The sequence below is a fragment of the Macrobrachium rosenbergii genome, chromosome 14, assembly GCF_040412425.1.
Source record: "Macrobrachium rosenbergii isolate ZJJX-2024 chromosome 14, ASM4041242v1, whole genome shotgun sequence".
Taxonomy (NCBI): Eukaryota; Metazoa; Arthropoda; class Malacostraca; order Decapoda; family Palaemonidae; genus Macrobrachium; species Macrobrachium rosenbergii.
The window spans coordinates 47527271-47544770 of NC_089754.1; the positions used below are offsets into that span (position 1 = coordinate 47527271).

The 17500-nt window shown below is 37.4% G+C and overlaps 1 protein-coding gene across 8 annotated transcripts in view; it reads left to right on the forward strand.

Annotated features, from left to right (window-relative positions):
* Positions 1 to 17500, forward strand: part of LOC136846102 (innexin inx2-like) — a 137253-nt gene that overhangs the window by 35959 nt on the left and 83794 nt on the right. For 2 of the 8 annotated variants that reach the window (XM_067116839.1, XM_067116840.1), the window contains exon 3: positions 17078 to 17500. This exon is cut by the window's right edge and continues 494 nt beyond it. The exons of the other annotated variants lie outside the window; for them this stretch is intronic. The gene's annotated coding sequence lies outside the window, so the exon portion shown is untranslated. The remainder of the gene's footprint in view (positions 1 to 17077) is intronic. 8 annotated transcript variants of the gene reach the window in all.

The window sequence follows — 17500 nt, forward strand, 5'->3', positions numbered from 1 at the left end:
TCCACCAAAGGCAGGGCTTCTTTTTTAGCCGTGTAGGAACATTTGCTCAGCATAGCGTGCGTTTACTTACATCCGCATCGATTCTTTCCATTCACGCATCTGTCTACACACACATACACAAAAAATCATATACAGACACACAGATAAATAAACAGATCGGTAGCCAAACACTGACACAGATGTATTAGTGTAACTATACTGCTGAGGTATGAAGTATATCTTAGTTTAACCAGACCACTGAGCTGATTAACAGCTCTCCTAGGGCTGGCCCGAAGGATTAGATTTATTTTTACGTGGCTAAGAACCAATTGGTTACCTAGCAACGGGACCTACAGCTTATTGTGGAATCTGAACCACATTATAGCGAGAAATGAATTTCTATCACCAGAAACAAATTCCTCTTGTTCTTCATTGGCCGGTCGGAGATTCGAACTCGCGACCAACGGAGTGGTAGCTGAGAACGGAACCCGCTCACCCAGCGAGGAACTGAAAATGACGGAAATAAGAGGTAGGGTCGAGATGAAAGTCAGTACCGCAGAGACATTACGTACCATGCCGAAGCTCAGACCAAGATACCCCTAATCTCCATGTTCATTTCAGGACCACAGTAGTAGAAGAGGCTGGTCCCCGAGCTGGAAGACAAGTTAAATGAAAAGATACTACAATTAATTACACGAAAAGTAATCAAAAGTACCTTCACTTACACAGCCATTGAAACAGGAGCTTGATGGAAAGAGTCCAATATAAATAACAAAGAGATATAAAGTTTTGCAGAATTTAAAGCGCCAGCGTCAGCTACTTTACAAAGTGTAATGTCAGAATGATTAACAGCAAAGGCACCAGTGCCACTCGGGGGTATCCATAGGTCAGTCAACTAATATTCTTAGGACAACTTACGGAGTTACAGGTGGGGCTGTCTAAATAGAAGAGAGAGAGAGAGAGAGAGAGAGAGAGAGAGAGAGAGAGAGAGAGAGAGAGAGAGAGAGAACAAAAGTATCAGGAAGATTAATTCTCATTAAATATTTAAAAATTTTACAAGTAAAGTCCTTGATAACCTGTGATTCTGTCAAAATATAAGAGAGAGAGAGAGAGAGAGAGAGAGAGAGAGAGAGAGAGAGAGAGAGAGAGAGAGAGAGATCATAAACATCACGAAATATTTTCATAATTTACTAGTAAAGTCATGAAGAACTTAAGAGTCTGCCAAAACAGAGAGAGAGAGAGAGAGAGAGAGAGAGAGAGAACATGTGAAAGATTAACTCCTGATTAAACATTTTCAAATTTTTGAGTAAAGTCATGAAGACCTTACGAGTCTTGTCAAAACATAAAAGAAAGAGAGAGAGAGAGAGAGAGAGAGAGAGAGAGAGAGAGAGAGAGAGAGAGAGAGAGAGAGAGAGAGTTTCGCAATCCAAGTGCTTGTAATCAGCCTTTCCGAACGGAAACGGCTGAAAGCGTTGACGACAATTCTCTCAGTCCTTCGCGTTCTAGAATGTTGGGTAACCGCTTCTTTTAATAAAGAAGACCTTCATCTTTTCATTTTGGGGGACTTCTAAATATACGCGACATTGTTTAGCTCCGGAAGTTGAAAAATAACGTGTGCAATATCGTAATTACTATTTGATAATTATTATTTTTATCATTCATGCAATCCCTCCCTGACTTAGATTCCCTTCACGAGTCATATGTCATTATTATTATTATTATTATTATTATTATTATTATTATTATTATTACACACTGGTAAAAACAAAGCACAAAATGTCATACTTGAAGACCTTTCTTGGAAGAGAATGTCACGCAAAAAACAGAAACAAATAAAAAAAAAAATAGAGCGATTGAGACTAGAGATCAGTTCGTAATCGATATTCGAATTAATGCATTTTACTTCGAACAATTTCAGGAGCAGAACAATTGTGTGACTTAAAAGTAGCCAAGTGGTAAAAAAGGGGGTTTTATCACAATGTTACCGAGGAGAATACACAGAGAGAGAGAGAGAGAGAGAGAGAGAGAGAGAGAGAGAGAGAGAGTCAAAGTCAAAATACTTTATCCATTGAAATGGTTCTTTTATACATTTCAGTGTTACATTTATACATAATTGTTCGTTCTATGGAAATGTAAGAGAGAGAGAGAGAGAGAGAGAGAGAGAGAGAGAGAGAGAGAGAGAGAGAGAGAGAGAGAGAGAGAGTCAAAGTCAAAATACTTTACCCATTAAAAATTTTTATTACACACATTTCAGTGTTAAATTTATACATAATTGTTCGTTCTAGGGGAATGTAAGATTCAGAGAGAGAGAGAGAGAGAGAGAGAGAGAGAGAGAGAGAGAGAGAGAGAGAGAGAGAGAGAGTCAAAATACTTTATCTATTAAAAATGGTTGCTACATGTATTTCATTGTTAAATTTATACATGATTGTTCGTTCTAGGGATATGTAAGAGAGAGAGAGAGAGAGAGAGAGAGAGAGAGAGAGAGAGAGAGAGAGAGAGAGAGAGTAAAAAATCTTTATGTGTTAAAAATGGTTACTACATGTATTTCACTGTTGAATTTATACATGACTGTTCGTTCTAGGAAAATGAAAGAGAGAGAGAGAGAGAGAGAGAGAGAGAGAGAGAGAGTCAAAATACTTTATGCATTAAAAATAGTTACTAAATGTATTTCACTGTTGAATTTATACATAACTGTTCGTTCTAGGAAAATGAGACAGAGAGAGACAGAGAGAGAGTCTAAGTCATACTTATCCAGTGAAGTGGTGCTTTTATACATTTCAGTGTTGCATTTATACATAACTGTTCGCTCAGAAAATGTAAAGAGAGAGAGAGAGAGAGAGAGAGAGAGAGAGAGAGAGAGAGAGAGATTATACATAATTGTTCGCTCTAAGGAAATGTAAGAGAGAGAGAGAGAGAGAGAGAGAGAGAGTCAAAATACTTAATCCATTAAAAATGTTTACTACATACATTTCATTATTAAATTTATACGTAAATGTTCGTTCTAGGAAAATGTACGATTCAGAGAGAGAGAGAGAGAGAGAGAGAGAGAGAGAGAGAGAGAGAGAGAGAGAGAGAGAGTCCATTGTTTCTGTCAGGGATCGAATTGCGACGCTAAAATTGGTATGGGCGCTCATGATGTAATGTCTCTGCCGTTCCCGCGTTGCATTGTTATCGACATTGTTGTTTGTTCTTGTCCACATACATGTCATTATGCTTGAGTGGTAATATACAAGCAATTCCTGAGGCTGTATGCGTGAATGTGTGCATGCATATGCTGAACACGTGCGTATTATCGCAAGCAAAAGCATTCGAATAACACAACGATGTTATTGGTGGTATATTAACAGGATAAAGTACTGGTGCGTCATTCATTCATACCCAACAATGCCCGCGGAAGTGCACACCTACTGGTTTACTGATAATTACGTAAAATGCCAGTGACAGACAGACAGACATAAAGACAGACAGGCAGACAAAGACATCTTTTTCCAAAGCTGAGTTGTGAAAGCTCGTGTTTTCAAACCGGAAATGATCTTTAGCTTACGATAATGACAAAGGCTGCTTTTGTAATTCCTTTGTCACTTGAGAAGAAAACCTGGGTGATTTATTTCTCATTTCAAGTGTAATTATAACTATTGTGAAAAGGCCGAGGCCGACATGGTTGGCCGAATCAACACAGGTCACGGAGGGAATCAAGATACGTCACTTTGTGAATCACGCTAGGTCGCAGCTGGAAGCAAGATAGGTCACGGAGGGAATCAAGCTACGTCACTTTATGAATCACGCTAGGTCGCAGCAGGAAGAAAGATAGGTCACGGAGGGAATCAAGATACGTCACTTTGTGAATCACGCTAGGTCGCAGCTGGAAGCAAGATAGGTCACGGAGGGAATCAAGCTACGTCACTTTATGAATCACGCTAGGTCGCAGCAGGAAGAAAGATAGGTCACGGAGGGAATCAAGCTACGTCACTTTGTGAATCACGCTAGGTCGCAGCTGGAAGCAAGATAGGTCACGGAGGGAATCAAGCTACGTCACTTTATGAATCACGCTAGGTCGCAGCAGGAAGAAAGATAGGTCACGGAGGGAATCAAGATACGTCACTTTGTGAATCACGCTAGGTCGCAGCTGGAAGCAAGATAGGTCACGGAGGGAATCAAGATACGTCACTTTATGAATCACGCTAGGTCGCAGCAGGAAGAAAGATAGGTCACGGAGGGAATCAAGATACGTCACTTTGTGAATCACGCTAGGTCACAGCTGGAAGCAAGATAGGTCATGGAGGGAATCAAGCTACGTCACTTTATGAATCACGCTAGGTCGCAGCAGGAAGAAAGATAGGTCACGGAGGGAATCAAGCTACGTCACTTTATGAATCACGCTAGGTCGCAGCAGGAAGAAAGATAGGTCACGGAGGGAATCAAGCTACGTCACTTTATGAATCAGGCTAGGTCGCAGCAGGGAACAAGATAGATCACGGAAGATGTCACTTCATGAACCACGCTAGGTAGCGGGAGGAAGCAAGGTAGGTCACGGAGGGAATCAAGCTAGGTCGCAGCAGGAATCAAGCTAGGGTACGGAGTAAACCAAGCTAGGTTGGGACAGTTCACGCATGACAACTAAGTCACGGCAGGAGCCTATATATATATATATATATATATATATATATATATATATATATATATATATATATATATATATATATATATATATATATATATATATATATATATATATATATATATATATATATATATATATATATATATATATATATATAGAGAGAGAGAGAGAGAGAGAGAGAGAGAGAGAGAGAGAGAGAGAGAGGAATCATATGAGCTTTTGCTTGGCAACTGAGTGATCACTTGTTTAGGTCACTTCAGGTCCACAGTATTATTGTCGCTCTCAAGTCCCTAGGTGAAGTAATTCAAGGTCACGTAATAAACTTACAGCTTCTGTGGCCAAGTTTAACGGAGCAAAAAACAAAGCTGTTTGTTACCCCGTTCAATCTGCGGTCATAACCTTGCGTAATGTAAAGCTTTTGTATCTTGGTAATAATAACAATCAATGTTTGTTGTTATTCTGGTCGTATCCTATCAATTCCTTTTTTATATAAGCCTATCTTTGTAACTTAGTGATAATATCAATAACAATGTTTATTGTTATTCTGGTCGTATCCGTCATTTCCTTTTTTATATAAGCCTATCTCCTCCAAAAGGAAGTGGTTCCAAAGATAAACAAAACAAGGATGAATCTCGTATGCATAAAATCATTTTGGAATCAGCCATTCCGTGGTACACCGACTAAGGCTTGCTTTACTATTCAGCGTCTGCCCAACGCATGCTGAACCATTCGCCCCTCTGGAAATACATTCATGGGCATCTTGGGTACTGAGAGCCATGCATCTTTAAAAGTCTAACTCATGGCCAACCACCCATTTTCAAGGTCTTTCTGTCTTAAATCTTCCACATTCTTCTGAATTGCACAATCTTTCATTGAGGTATTTATACTTTCTCGTTATCCCCAAAACCCATCAGAATACTCGTATATCTTTTCTCTATGTAAGACTTTTTACCGCAAGGATCAACATATAATCCTAATATTTTTATCTCCCTCATTCAACATATATTAAGTGACCTTTCTTTCTCTTACTCCCTCCCATCCAATAAGGACCTCAATTCAAATTCTTTTACCAGCCTCTGCAGCTTTGCATTACTCGCCTCCAAAGAACACCGCGCCATCTGCAATCATTGGGTATCTAATACTTCTTTCCCAGTCCATTCATTTTCCCCACCAGCTCGCAAATAGATTTCCAGTTTTGTTATCTGACCTCTCTTATTACTCGAATATAAATGCAAAATAGCCACAGTCACGTAACACCTCCCTGCCAGATGCCTACTCTGAAATAAAACGAGGCATCCTTCCGTCTACAAATTCCTACACAAGCTTCTTCCAATCATTTTAGACAACTAAAAAGAAGTTTCTACTTCTAAAACTCTTTTAAAACTGTCTTTTATAACACTCATTAGCTACGCATAAGCTCGTCAGTCTAAATCCCTCAATGTTCTTCCCCTTTCACCCTAGTCATGTTTCTCAATTTTCAAAATCAAAAAACTGTCCATGTTTCTCAGTTCCCAAATCAAAACGCTGCCATCCACCTTCCTGGGTGTAGCAAAACTGCTCTTTATCATTAATCTAAAACAAGGAAACACTTGTAATCATTGTTATCCTTGTAAGTTTTAACAAGTGTTTCCACATCATACAGCGTTATTTGAATCTAGACGAAATGATGTGAATCAAATGTTACAATAATCTATTGGTTTAAACCAATTTGACAACTGAAAATAAATGTTTACCCCCAAACCACTTCCAAAACTGTTTTTTACAACACTCACTAAGTACGCATATCCTCCTCACTGCCTAAACCCCTCACTGTTCTTCCCCTTACAACCTAGTCATGTTTCTCAATTTTCAAAATCAAAAAACTTTCCATCCCCCCTTACTGTATGCAATAAACAAAATTACCCTCTGTCATTAGTATGAACTGAATTGAACTGAATATAGAATTTAGTCCCAAAGCAAAGCACTGGGACCTGTCAGGTCATTCAGCGCTGAAACGGAAATTGACACTAAAGCCTTGAGAGGTGTAACAGGAGGAAAACCTCGCATTTGCACTCTGAATCAATTGTTGGGAGAGGGTGGAAAGTAAGATGGAGGATAAATAATATGAAAGCAGGCACAGTAAAAGGAACGAAAGGGGTTGCAGCTAGGGGCCAAAGGCACGCTTCAAAGTACCTCAAGTAATGCCTACAGTGCACCGCATGAGGTGCACTGACGGCGCTACCCCCCCTACGGGGACTATCATTAGTATGGAAAAGGGGAATATTCGTTATCATTGTACGTTTTAATAAGTCTCTCCACATCATACAGCATTGCTTGAATTTAGACAAAATATGAAAACCAAATATTACAATAGCGCCTTGGTTTTCATCAATTTATTGAGCCAAAATTTATTATATAGAGAGTAAAACTAACGCGACCCCTGATAAAAAGCGGGATCACTAGAAAAACCATTTGTGAAAGATACCAGCGGTAACTCGAAAATAAGACATTTTAAAGGAAAAATGAACTTATCTTAGAATGAGGTCAATGTGCATAGTGCATATTCCATATATAGTTATGAATGTACTGATACGCACACATGCATACATGTACACTATACATATATATGTGTATATATATATATTATATATATATATATAAATAAGAGAGAGAGAGAGAGAGAGAGAGAGAGAGAGAGAGAGAGAGAGAGAGAGAGAGAGAAAAGCAGCATATCTGTGAAGGACCACAAAACGCCGGACCAAAAACAAGTAGTATACGCAAACGACCCAAAGATGATGAAGAAACCAGCTGTGTACAACAGGGACGTCACGCTTTGTTTGTCAGCGGGAGATATTTCATTTCAGGACTTATTTTCGCATTACACAGTCACAGGATTCGGTGAGTCAGGTTCGCCCTCATCGTCGCATCCATTACACAATTTCACATTTTACGTGATCAGCAGACTGGACTGCCTTCTAAGTTCCAAGTAAGCGCACTTGCGACATCAAATAAATAACCAGCGAACACGTCACACGATCTAAGTGTTCGCATATGCAACCTCACGCTCCGATGGGATTCTTTGCTAGCCTCGTGTGCCCAGTCTGTCTGTCAGTCTGAGGTGCTTTGTTATCGCGTGGGATCTGGTATATTATGCAATGAATATGCGGGCTACTGGCGACGGCAGTTTTCCTACTTGTGCACCACCGAATTCACGAGAATTATCCTTGAAATTTCCTATTTGGAATGTGATAAGACGTATTTTCTAGCTGAGAAGCATTTCATTCCCAAAGCGCGTTTCTACTTTAAACAACATAATGCCATGGGTGTTTTTCAACTGGACAAGTGTAGCACACAATCATTGCATTTCTCCGCCATTCTCTCTCTCTCTCTCTCTCTCTCTCTCTCTCTCTCTCTCTCTCTCTCCTCCCCCAAAGACAGCAGACGATATGCGTAGTACGTACGTAGTTCTCTTTATTGAATAAGTAGCAACATTCCTCTCTGTTTGATTCAAGCATAATATTTCTTTTGACGCATTATGCTTGACTTATTCACCGATTGTTTTGGGCTGCCTGGCGCTAGGGCTGCTACGGTCACTTGTACCGTGACTATGATTACGTATCTGGGAGAGAAAGGAGAAGAAAATAAAACAATATTCAATCGTGGAATTGCTTCTCTATTTTTTACGCCGATGTCATTTCGCATCTGATGTGTATTCCGTTATGGTAATTTCTAAGGTCATAAAAATCATCCGAAATCATAGAAACAACAGAATTTGCCATTACAAATGCTATTATCACCGTCATAATTACCCTCTTCATGTACGTTATTTACTTCTAAGCAGGTGTGTTTACAATGTGAAATCAATTAACAAAATAGAAAATTTCCAATTCGTTTTGACGAACTGGTGTATCCTTTTTTTTTTGTTTTTTTTTTTAAGTTTTTGAGTTTTCCAGTCAAAGTGTCTCAGTTTTTCATGCTCTGTAACATATCAAAATTTCAGCTGTCTGGGCTGTCACATTTAAAAAAAAAAAATTTCCACAAAAGATGAGCTACTGAGAAGCTCTTCTTCTTTTAACGTGCTTTTTCCCATTTTTTGTATGGGGAAGCTATGAATAATATAAAAATCTTTGAAGCCTATTTTCTTAGAATGAGGACAAAATGTCTTACGCCAATTCGTCAGACTAAGAACGAATTAAAGTGATAGCAAAGAGAGAGAGAGAGAGAGAGAGAGAGAGAGAGAGAGAGAGAGAGAGAGAGAGAGAGAGAGAGAGAGAGAGAGAGAGAATCATTTAAAGCGATATTGAGATTCTGTTATAATTCGGTGTAAACACATAATGGACCACACATGTGAAGCTATTCGCCTTTCAAATCGGGGAATTGCAGGTGCCAGGTCATCAGGACAAATTTTGAAGACAGTTTTACTTTTCCAAAGCCCACTTAAGCGTCGTGCCCATCTGGTTAATTCGGAACATCAGAAAAGCTTGAAAAGAAATAGTGTGTACTCTTTTCAAGGTCATGGAAATTAAAAGAACTATTTTTGGGAGTTTCATGACGTCGTATGTTTAACAGATTAGTCAGACAACTTGCGTCTGTTTTGATTATCTATCTCTCTCACTTACTCATACAAACACGCACACACATAATATATATACATATATGTATATATATATATATATATATATATATATATATATATATATATATATATATATATATATATATATATATATATAGAGAGAGAGAGAGAGAGAGAGAGAGAGAGAGAGAGAGAGAGAGAGAGAGAGAGAGAGAGAGAGAGAGAGAGAAGGCTTACCTTAATATAATACTAACTTTATTTTTGAGTGTAAACAATGGCTTGAAGAAAGTTAAATCCAAATCAGTGCTAGAGCAGAGTGTAAGAACAGCTGTATTTCCACATAACTGTTTTTCTTTGAGCCTGAAGAGAGGATCACAAAGACTCTCGAGAAAATCCAAGGTCAGGGTCTGAAAGTGTGGGAGTAGGACTTAAGGCAATTAGGGCTTGGTATTGGTAAGGTTACCATTGCAGGTAAACAGCAGTGGTCTGATCGGCTTGAAATAAATACAGGGTACAAAATGGCCATTCATGTAAAAAATTATATAAAAAAAACAGACGATATAATGGGTAATGGCTAAAGAGAGACTTTTAGCTATAGTTAATATATGCAAAAAGGGGAGTTTCAACAAAGATTTTAAGAACAGGATGAAAAAAGGCCGGGTTTTGGCAACTGTTCCTAGAAATAGAGACTTGGAATTATGAGATGGAAAGATATAAGATTTAAAGGATCTCAGATGCAAGCACTGTTATCAGTGGCATAACCAAGTTTAAGCTTTTTACCTTTACTACTGACTGGGAGAATTTGCCCTTAAATTGATGAGAAAAATGAACATACATCATGGTGAAAGGACCTGAGAGAAAGGCTGAAAAGAAAAAAGGCAGAAATCGATGCATATGAAAGCCAAGGAGAGCAGCAAAGAATTCCTACGGTGCTCTGTACACGACGCACTGTAGGAAATATATATATCATCAAAAGAAATTCTAGGAAAGAAGAGATCCTATTAACCTGCTCTAGTTCATGACAGGGCAGAGGCAGGCCACTGGATGTCAATGACAGGGAAGACTGAGGAGCAAATGGATGTAATACTATGTAGTTCTAAGTAAGTAGTATTGATTTGTATTTCTAGGAAACTAATATTTACACAAGTGGCCAGTAAAGAACTGGGAGATAGAATATCAGGGGCAGTGAAAATGGTGAAATGTGAAAAAACAAACACTAACAAATTGTCAGAATATTAAAATGGAAAACCCGAACTAAGACTGGGGATAGGGATGTTGATGGCAAAACTCATCCTGAATACATACTGAAGAGATTTAACCTGTTTGGAGGTTTGAGGCCTCATCACTTTCAAGGGATCAGATTTAAATTATTCTGAGGAGTTTTTAGACGGTTTTCCATAAGAAGAACGGTTTGTTCTTGATAGTTCTGCCTGACATTGGAGTTTTTAGATGATTTTCCATAAGAAGAATTGCTTTGTTCTTGATAGTTCTGCCTGACATTGGAGTTTTTAGATGATTTTCCAGAAGAACGGTTTGTTCTTGGTAGTTCTGCCTGACATTGGAGTTTTTAGATGATTTTCCAGAAGAATGGTTTGTTCTTGATAGTTCTGCCTGACATTGGAGTTTTTAGTTGATTTTCCAGAAGAAGAACGGTTTGTTCTTAATAGTTCTGCCTGACATTGGAGTTTTTAGATGATTTTCCATAAGAATAATTGCTTTGTTCATGATAGTTCTGCCTGACATTGGAGTTTTTAGATGATTTTCCATAAGAAGAACGGTTTGTTCTTAATAGTTCTGCCTGACATTGGAGTTTTTAAATGATTTTCCATAAGAAGAATTGCTTTGTTCTTGATAGTTCTGCCTGACATTGGAGTTTTTAGATGATTTTCCATAAGAAGAATTGCTTTGTTCTTGATAGTTCTGCCTGACATTGGAGTTTTTAGATGATTTTCCAGAAGAAGAATTGCTTTGTTCTTGATAGTTCTGCCTGGCATTGAAGTTTTTAGATGATTTTCCAAAAGAATTGCTTTGTTCTTCATAGTTCTGCCTGGCATTGAAGTTTTTAGATGATTTTCCATAAGAGGAACGGTTTGTTCTTGATAGTTCTGCCTGACATTGGAGTTTTTAGATAGTTTTCCATAGGAAGAATTGCCTTGCTCTTACGAATTCCGCCTGATATTGGGACAATCTGATCACCTACAATCGTTGATCTATTTCCGCTTTTGTTGATAAGAATAATCCCTTAAAAGTCATCACCGGTTACTCCTACATAAATGAACTACTTTAGCCAGATTTAAAATCAAACTAACGATATAATCCAGCACACCCTGACTCATAAACCCTAGTATTTACACACTAAGCTGGTGACACATTACTGATAATCTGATCAACGAGTGTAAGAAAGGTCTCTCTCTCTCTCTCTCTCTCTCTCTCTCTCTCTCTCTCTCTCTCTCTCTCTCTCCATCGAAGAGAGGTTTTTCCATCAAAGACAAGCTGCACTTGTTACTGAATTTGTTTTTCTTCCAAAATTATAATTTTAAATACGAATATATATATATATATATATATATATATATATATATATATATATATATATATATATATATATATATATATATATATATATATATATATATATATATATATATATATATACACATGAAAGAAACTGGAATTTTTCTAGTGGCTGTCTTTCATCGGCATCTTTTTCACTATATATATATATATATATATATATATATATATATATATATATATATATATATATATATATATATATATATATATATATATACACCTATACGTAAAACCAAACGTCCTCCTTCATTCTTTTTGTAAATATCTAAATATATATCAGAAAAACCAACTTTTCTCTCTCTCTCTCTCTCTCTCTCTCTCTCTCTCTCTCTCTCTCTCTCTCTCTCTCTCTCTGTGGAAAAACAACAACAAACGAACGACAAAAACAGATAGCTATTATTATATAAATGAAAGACAATTCTTTTTTTTTTTTTTTTTTTACATCACAAAATAATCTCGGCAACTACCGACTCAATGGCGACGAGATGTCGTCTGTTTGGTGTCTTCTTTCGGAATAATGTTTATTCGTTTCCAAGGTTTTCGTTTGTTTTTAGTTTTCTGTAAAAGAAAACTAATGTGTCGGCTTTGTCTGTCCGTCCACACTTTTTCTGTCCGCACTTCTGCTGTCCGCATTTTTTCTGTCCGCACTTTATTCTGTCCGCACTTTATTCAGTCTGCACTTTTTTCTGTCTGCATTATTTTGTCCGCGCTTTATTCTGTCCGCACTTTTTTCTGTCCGCACTTCATTCTGTCCGCACTTTTTCTGTCCGCACTTTTTTCTGTCAGCACTTTTTCTGTCCGCCCTCAGATCTTAAAAACTACTGAGGCTAGAGGGCTGCAAATTGGTACGTTGATCATCCACCCTCCAATCATCAAACATACCAAATTGCTGCCCTCTAGCCTCAGTAGTTTTGGTTTTATTTCAGGTTAAAGTTAGCTATGGTCGTGCATCTGGCAATGCTATACGACAGGCCACCACCGGGCCGTGGCTGAAAATTACATGGGCCGCGGCTCATACAGCATTATACGCTGTACAGAAAACTCGATTGCGCCGAAGAAACTTTGTTTTGTATCTACTTTCGCTCATTTTTTTCGTCTTGCCTTAAGTCCTACTTAAAATGCGTTCCTTTGGAGGAAAAAAAAATTAAATATAAAGACGTGTAATTTTACTTACATGTGAGGTGAAAATGATGTTTGTCGAAGAGCTTTTAATGTGTATTTCTTCGTGTAGAATTACTAACTCATTTGCTTTTAGTGGTAATGATAATGTGCAAGTCGAATACGGGTAGTTACCAACGATGAATGGAAGGTACAAGCAATTTTGAAAAACGGTTAAGTCTGGCAAGCTGGTAAATGATCGTCCTTAGAAGTCAATAACGAGAGAGAGAGAGAGAGAGAGAGAGAGAGAGAGAGAGAGAGAGAGAGAGAGAGAGACTAATTGTGAGGTTTAAGGGAGTGTTTTGACTTCATCATAGGACTTGCAAACTCATAATTGTTTATGATATTAACAATATTATCATTCGCACTTATGTCTACAAACCACCTTATTAAACCGTTTTCTGCCACATTTAAAATGCACAGGTCTGAAATCTACAACTGGAATAAACAACTTTCCCATGCGCTGCTCTTTAGTTTTATGTAAAAGAAAACTATTATGCCGGCTTTGTCTGTCCGTCCGCACTTTTTCTGTCCACCCTCAGATCTTAAAAACTACTGAGACTAGAGGGCTACAAATTGCTATGCTGATCATCCACCCTCCAATCATCAAACATACCAACTTGCAGCCCTCTAGCCTCGGTAGTTCTTATTTTATTTCAGATTAGAGTTAGCCATAATCGTGCTTCTGGCAACGATATAGGATATGCCACCACCGGGCCATGGTTAAAGTTTCAAGGGCCGCGGCTCATACAGCATTCCACCGAGACCACCAAAAGATAGATCTATTTTCGGTGGCCTTGATTATGCGCTGTACAGAAAACTCGATTGCGACGAAGAAACTTCGGCGCATTTTTTACTTGTTTTTAGTGGGGTTAGAAACAACACATGGGAAAATCAGTGACCTGAAGAAGCGACGAGTTAATGGCTGAAACAGTTGTCGGCATTAAGCAAATGGAACAGCATAGAAGTAATTTGAAGCAATTTTCATCTCGTCTTTCCGTTTAACCCCTGAAGATAAGAAGAATTCAAGGTAATTAGAATGTTGTCTTAAACTAATAGATGCCATATGTGCATTAGCATTAAATTAAATTTGTCTTGAGGAAGACTGTCCAAGATATATATATACTGTATATATATATATATATATATATATATATATATATATATATATATATATATATATATATATATATATATATTATATATTATATATATATATTATATATATATTATTTATGTATATATATATATATACATATATATATATATATATATATATATATAATATACATATATATATATATAATATATATATATATATATATATATATATATATATATATATATATATATATATATATAATATAATATACATATATATGTGTGTACTAAATGTGCAGTAAGCTTCAGTAAACAGGTAGTCGTTTACCCTGTCAACTAGCATTCTTCGCATAAACTCTTTTGCTGCATCAACAGAAAAAACTTCATTACAACAACAACAATAATAATAATAATAATAATAATAATAATAATAATAATAATAATGGGAGGAAATTATTTCCTTTTGTTATATGGACCCGCATGTTGCAAAGACCATTGCTCTTGCCTTGTCGCGTTGCGAACTACGACCAGTAAAAGCCAGGAGGTCCGTAAGCAGCGTACAATGGAGTTCCGGGCAGAGAGAGAGAGAGAGAGAGAGAGAGAGAGAGAGAGAGAGAGAGAGAGAGAGAGAGAGAGAGAGAGAGAGAGATAGAGAGAGAGAGAGAGAGAGAAGGGGGTACCAAATGAAAAGACTTTGAAAACTTTTATCGACCCTCTGAGAAATTATTGTTGTGCTTCCTTTGTTGTGTCAGCGAACTTGACTCTCCCTCTTATGTGAATTCACTTCTATGTGAATTCATCCTTATTCATATTGCATTCATTCATTTCTGCCTCACAGCTGAGGCATTCGGGAGCTCTTTGGAAATAAATTCCTTACGAGGTGGCCCGTTCGAGGGCACAGAGTGGTTGTGGGTAAAATCTATATGAGTATTACATATCTACTAATTACAGACTGCGATGTGGTTCGTCAGTTATTTAGGAAATAGTGGTACCGGGGCGACAGCCATAAGAAAGCCAAGAAAAATGAAAGAAAATCGATGACCTATGATGGCTATCTGCCCTGTTTGCAGAGCGTCCCTTCAGGCTCTCACTGCATCTACCTCTCTCTAGTCTTTAACTTTACTTCCATTCAAACTCCTTTCTTCAATTTTGCTACCCAACACACCTAACTATTACCCCTTTGACCAACTGGGGGTTTTCTCCCAGTTCCATCTTTAGATCCTAGAATTTCATCTTTATTTTCTGGATTTCTTTATCTGGCTGTTCAACCACTCTTGCTGCTCTGTTCACTGTTTTAAACGCTGAATGGTCGATAGCACCCCAGCGCTTGGCTTGACAGTCTAAATTTCATAAATCAAACCAAATCACTCTACCAGTTGTCCCTCTTTTGGGTTAATCGCACTTCGTACTGAACCAGAACTGGCTCTTTGATACTTCTCAGGCCCTGCAGAACGCCTTAGGAACGGCACTAGTTGCAAAAGACCCCCCTAGAATTCTTGCAGTAGTCCACTGATCAATAATAAGAATGGCAGGAAAAGACAACCAAAGAAGCGCCTGTTTTGTTGAATCCTTACAGGTGATCATGAAGAATATATGGATTAAGACGTTTGGGTAAATGGGAGCTTGGTAATGTACAGCAGTAACAAGTGAAAGGAAGTGCTGTTACTGCTCTTAAAAAGCAAATTAAACAGGCGCATGTAACTAATCTAAAAGTACTGCTCTCATTTAAATATATATATATATATATATATATATATATATATATATATATATATATATATATATATATTTAAATATATATATATATATATATATATATATATATATATATATATATATATATATATATATATATATAAATTTAACAGAAAAGGTTAAATTAAAGTGCTTACCTCTTCATGGGACAACAGAGCTGCGTCTGGAACTATTGAAGATCTCATGACTCGGGGAAAGCAGAAGATTGCTAATGAACTCATGAGTCCTGAACCAAAGACAAAAAAGAAAACTTAATATAAATGGGTAATGAATCGCCTTAAACGTAATATTTTAAAAGAGTTGCCTGTTCATTCTGCGTAAAGAGGCGATGTTATGCTATCTATGGATGGCAGGGAGGGTAATATTTCGAAGGATAAGTAATACAATACAATGACGTTTCAATATGTCAAAAAAAAAAAAGGCAAATGTTTCGATTTTGAGAGCTAAATAATTATCTATAAAAGACACAGAATTGCGATTTCCTCATTTTGCACCAAAAAAGTCACTCTCCCACCTATGAATTCCCATTCATGCTTCAATTCCATGATAAAAACAACATTATATTGCTCTCGGCAACTTATCCTCTGTGTTATACATCTGCATCACCATCCACATTGCTCCTCTATCAATCTAACAGTCTTTTTTTAGTTCCTTTATGCAACATACAGCTTTTCCCGTTTACTTTCAAGCTTCTTACATAGCTGTTTCATAACTAAGCTTTCTGTCGTGGCTATACCATGACAACAGTTTCGAAGGGTAACATTCATTCAATCTTATTTATTGAAAATGCAATTAATAACCTTCTCTGGGATGACATTCCTCTTAAGATTATTATTCCCATAAGACTGCCAAAGTACTAAATTAAAACCTGGTCACAGGCACCAACTTATTGAAAGCAGAATTATGATTTGATCTTCAAGGAAAATTTCCTGTCCTGTTTACGAGCAAAATTGCGTAAATGAGAGAGGTTAATAAGAGATCTGTGGAAAATCTAAAGGAGGAATTAAAGAACTCAAAAAATGGCATATTTTTCATAATGCTAAAATATAATCTGTATATTACTCCAACGGTCCTGCTATACAAGACCTGTCCAGACGCTGCGTTATGGTTTCTGTGGTGGCTCTTCACTCACCATTGAGATCTTACCAAGTCACTGAATTATCCGACTGACGTGACTTTTTTGTAAAGGCTCGTCTTTAGGTTTCATTGCAACCACATGACTACACACTTATTGCTTTTGTATTACTCGCTCGGATCTATAATCCTTTAAAGAGTTTTTTCTTCTCTCCCTGCTCTGCTGCTGAATCCGTGAGAGATGCCACCTTCTCCAGACCAGTCTGGCGTTGGGTCACGAGCTGAAAGTGCCGCAAAACTGGGCGTCCGTCCGCTCCTGCCACTCCTTGTGAAAACAGAATTTTCAGAAAAAAGTATAGAACACCTAATGTGATTTATCCAAAGTGGGGGAAATACTTCTAATCGAAGAGTGGAACAGAAAGAGTTTGATGTATCCGTTAGAACGATCCAAGCTACACGAAACTGCAGGGACGTTTGTTACGTCAAAAGAAACTGAAGCTTCGTGCTAGGAGACATGAAATTAAATCTTTGGAACGCATCTTAGAAAAAAAACAGAAATAGAACTTTCTGTTGACCGCACGGCAGGTAACCCCTTGAAAAATTTCCTTCCGCCACAGTGAACATGGACTATATCAAGAAAATACATGAGTGTGAAGAGGTCAGTGTATAATTTGTTGGTA